We start from the raw sequence: 5,006 nt of genomic DNA, 5'->3' as shown, positions 1-5,006 counted from the left end.
AGGAGCAAGTGGGAAAAGAATCAAGGATCCGCGGCGGAACTGAAGCCCAAGGGTTAATCAAGTCGGGTTGGGTTATTCCCGAACACGACAGGTATCCTGGGGCCATAGCCATTGCGACGGATCGGCCTGGCGTACGCCTTGTCGATTCCTGACCGTTAAGACCAGGTGTGATCCTGTAAAGCGAGGGGTAGCCACCTCGGAAACTCAAGCCCAACAGTAGAACCAAACAGGGACACCCCAGTAAAGTCAATAGAATCCTGATCCAGGCGCTGGGGCGTACGCACAGCGTATCACCTGGAGTTAAAGGAGACGCGACACCAAACCCTCTGGTCTGCCATAGATTATGCGGAGCTTAGGCACGCAGGTTTTTGGAGGCGAGTGGCGAACGCAACCGGGGGCGTGTCCTGTGGGGTGGGTAGGCCCCTCATGCACTGATCCGGCTGCCAGGCACCGAGAAGCGCATCCTGCCCGGCGTATGCCTGGGAGGTGAGCCTATCGGTCTGCTAACACGGATTAGGTGTCGGCGACGGCGAAAAGGCATTCCCAGTGAACCAAGGATACCGAAGATTCACGGTGGCCACAGAGGAGAAGCAGTGACAACCAGCAACAGTAGCAGCGACAGGATCAGCTACAGGATCAGCGACAGGATCACCGACAGGATCAGCAACAGGAGCAGCGACAGGATCAGCATCAGGAGCAGCAGCGTCAACAGGAGCAGCGACGACAGGAGTGCAGCGACGTCAGGAGAGCAGCGACGACAACAACAGCGAAAGCACAGGCCCCGCAACTGGAGCACGTGAGCAGCGCCAGGCACCAAGACCACACGTCCTGCTGGGCGCAAGCTGTGGAAGGGCGTGTGTATTGGCACCAACGCGGATCGGTGATCGGGAAACGACGGGAGGACGAGCGGTCGAACGGCTGAGCCAAGAAGCCGGTGAGATTAACCCTTGTAACTTTATCCAAATAAAGGGGACATTTATAAAACGAAGCACCCTGTGTTATTTCTGGGATTGGGCAATCACATCGAATCTTTAAATTCAGTGGATCGATCCCCCAAAATCTGTGAGCTATCCGCGGCATTTTTTGCGAAAAGCTAGCGAAAAACCCGGGAATCTCCGGAGAGCGGAGAGTAACATGGAGACTGGTTAAGTTGGCCAGCGGGAGCTGGAGCTCTGTGGCCACACAGAGACGCAAATGGTACTCCAGACAACAGTAAGTTTTGGCAACAAAAACAAATTTGAATATGTTAGTGTTGCCAGGCATGGGAGACAGCGCGGTGCTTGGATGGGATTTCCTCGCAGAATTTGGCACAACAATAAACTGCGCCGGCCAACAAGTCACGATCCCGAGATGATGGAGCGGATGCCAGGAGGATAGGCTGTCCATAGCTATAACCGGATCCTCGGAGGAATGGGAGAGCGAGCGGGACAAAAGGTTAATCGAGGAGGAGCTAGTGGCGTTCACAAACCAGAAGGGTTGTTCGAACATATCGCAGCATAGGATCACGATAAAGGCCGACATCCTAATAAAGCAAAGATATTATCCAAAGAACCCCAAAATACAGGGGGAGATCCATGAAAAAGTAGAAGAGCTGCTGGTATCGAGCCTACAAAAAGCGCTTACAGCTCACTCATCGTCATGGTAAAGAAAAAAACGGGTCAATTTAGATTGGCCGTGTACTTCCGACAAATAAACGCACAATCAGTAAAGGATGCGTACCCGAAGCCACGGATAAACTTCATACTGAAACAATTGCGGGAGGCAAAATTTTTCAGCAGCCTCGACCTTAAAGATGGCTATTGGCAAATCCCACTGGAGGAAGGGAGCAGAAAGTACACGGCCTTTACGGTATTAGGGAAAGGTCTGAACCAGTGGAAGGTGATGCCGTTCGGTTTGCACTGAGCCTCGGCAACGTTCAAAAGGGCCTTAGACCAGGTCATAGGCCCGGATATAGTTCCGCTCGCATTTGCATATCAGGATGATATCATCGTGATCGGACGCACAAGGGAGGAGCATATGTCGAATTTGAAGGAAGTATTCCGTAGACTGAAGGCGGCAAACTTAAGAAAAACACGGACAAGTGCCACTTCTTCTACGAAGAGCTATTGTACCTGGGCCACCACTACGACGAATTTTAACTCGCGGGCATAACGGTAGGTCCCGGAGTCCTAGTCAAAAGAACGTATAAAGGTTCAGACTAAAGGTAACTGGATTTTGCAAGCACTGATCGGGTTGCTCAGGCGCTTGCTGTGATCAGGTTCTCCTTAAGTACTTGCCGGTCCTACTTGTGGCCGGTTCACGGGAGAAAAACTCGAAGTATGATGGGTAACGGGGTTTCTACTTGTGGTCCGTTTCACGGGAGAAACACTCGAAGTAGGTGGGTAACGCGGGTTCTACTTGTGATCCGTTTCACGGGAGTAACACTCTAAGTAGATTAGATAATGAAGCTCTAATTGTGGTCCGTTTTCACAGGAGCCACTCGAAGTAGGTTTGATGATGCAAGTTCTACTTATGGTCCGTTTACACTGGAGCCACGCGAAGTAAATAGCTTTAAGAGAGTCCTACTTGTGAACCTTGTGTTTTACACAGGATCACTCGAAGTAGGCCTTACCTTGACACTAAGTAACGAACCGATCTACTCTGTATTTGCAACTATCTTTATTTCAGAAGAACAATTCTTATATATGATGCTAATTTATACATAATTAAATCTAAGAAAGGTCAATGTTTATGAATGGGCTAAAACTAATGATAATGCCAGAGTCACCCATCTCTGAGTCTGCTGACTCAGATTTCGTGATCTTTTAGTTGTTCCTCCCATTGCAGCGATGTTCAGGGTTGATGGTTCCAATTGTAGTCCAAGTGAGTCAGCCATCCTTCTGGGGATTATGCTAATCTGTGATCCAGAATCTAGGAGGGTGCTGCATTGCTGAGGGGGTCCTGGTTGGGCGGTTGGTAACAGAACGGTGGGCTTATCTGTAAGAAGGACTGTGGCTGAACACACCACTCGAGATGAACTGAATCGATTCTGTATTGATACTTGACTGGTTGCCCGACGCTCAAGGTTTTCTAACATCTCCTTCAGAGATTGTCGATTGGTTGGATCATTGATGGTTAGTTCTAAAGATGATAGCGTGTGTGGATCCAATCTTTCCTCCATGATGTGTATCAAGATTGGCTCACAGTTGAGAGTGGCGATCGATCGGAGCACGGTATGTAAGCTGCGCAGCTGATACGCTGAACCATTTGTTTTGGGGTGTCCAAAAATCTCTTGGATCGTAAAAATTTCGTAGATTCGTAGTCAATGTCGGTAGTCTCCGTCAAACTTTGGAATTTCTTCTAATCTTGAGCTATCAGCGTTTTGAATTTCAATAATTTTATTGGGTCAATTTAACCCCAAAACGCGTCGGCGCACCTTTCGATTGCAGGATCGGGAGCCTTCACGGCTGGAGCAGCAGCCACCTTGGCAGCTGCAGACGGCGGCAGCAGCGATGCGGACGACCTCCCCCCATTGGAAGGGTGCAGGCTAGAGTCCAGAATGGAGTCAGACCTGGTCGCTGACTTAATCGGCAACGGTGAAAATAATCCAAATCCCGGGCCAGATGAGGGATTAAGTACAGCAGCTTCAGAAAATCCATCGCAGACAACTGCCAGATGCGACGTTGAAATAGCGACCACGGGGGGAGCGGTGGATAGTAGGGGCACTGAAGAGACGCAATTGGACCCGTCCTGGCTATCATGATCGTTGTTCAGGTTTCGCTTCAATTTCAAATCCTGAAAACCCAATTGGATGTCGCGGTCCAGCGAAGAATCCTGACTGCATGAGCGACGATTTTCCAACAAACCACCATACATTTTCGTAGCCTCTATGGTTGGTTTTGTCAATGACGGAGCAATGGGACTAGTGCTGCCGTCGAGACGAGTGGAGTGTTCAGGCACCCTCATGGAGTACCTTGCCATTCCCACCTGAATATCAACGCGCACATCAGCGGCAAGCTGGGAGAACTTCCAAAATAATTCGCTCCCAATTATACTAGAGCTCAATCGCTCTAACTCATCTTGGAGTGTGGTGAATTTCTTGCGCAACGCAATTTCCAACGGCTCCAGTACCATGATGGTCAAATCTCCCTTCTGCACTGCAGCCTTAACCTTATTATGCATTGCTTCCATCTCCTGGTAGGTCACTTCTGGTCTTCGCCGCAATAGCCTTTCCCTGCTTGCAGGAACCGAGGCACTAAATAAGTCTCCAGACTCCATTATGTAATTTGTGTTTGTGCAAGGTGCAATGTAATGGAAACAATAGCAACAAGTTTTCCTTTACAAGGTTTCCTTTAAGCACTTTAATGATCACAAATCAATTAGAGCGCGATCACGTCGGGGTCACCAAATCATGAGCTATCAGCGTTTTGATAGCGACCGATCCCAACAAAACCGAGTATACAAGTACATAAACCTAAGAGCTTGCGCAGAAGCTCCATCAAAGCTCCCAAAGTGCATGCGCTACAAAAGAACAACAAAGCCCATGCGAATCTGGGAGAAACACAGAATATGGAACAGCTGATAACGGGCAATAAGTGGACCGCTTCGGCTAGTTACACCGAGAGAATTAAATAGAAATAATTATGTTATTTGATGCTGGCACAAGTCCCAACAGGTATTACAAACGAAGGCGCGATCGCGGGGTTTTTGTGTTGATGCTGAAGTCGATTGCGATTCTTCGCTCAGAAACGAAAAGTATTCTTCTCGTACAACCGGAAATCTGTCATCGGTGTGTCCATCATTTTTTATGGCCAGGTCGATGAGATCATGGTATCCCGTAACGGTTTCCTTCCATAGCTCCTTCATGTGGTGGGATTTTGCACAGATTTGACATCTAGTGACCTTTTCGCAGACAATTTAAACAGAGAGATGCTGACTTAAAATACTCAAACCTTTGCATTACAGCAAGGCGAGCGAACGGACTGCATTGGCCCAAAAAATGGTCTTGAGCGTTGCAATAACTGCAA

Source organism: Drosophila ananassae, unplaced genomic scaffold (genome assembly GCF_017639315.1).
Source record: "Drosophila ananassae strain 14024-0371.13 unplaced genomic scaffold, ASM1763931v2 tig00000121, whole genome shotgun sequence".
Taxonomy (NCBI): domain Eukaryota; kingdom Metazoa; phylum Arthropoda; class Insecta; order Diptera; family Drosophilidae; genus Drosophila; species Drosophila ananassae.
Note: the sequence above shows the minus strand (reverse complement) of the source record.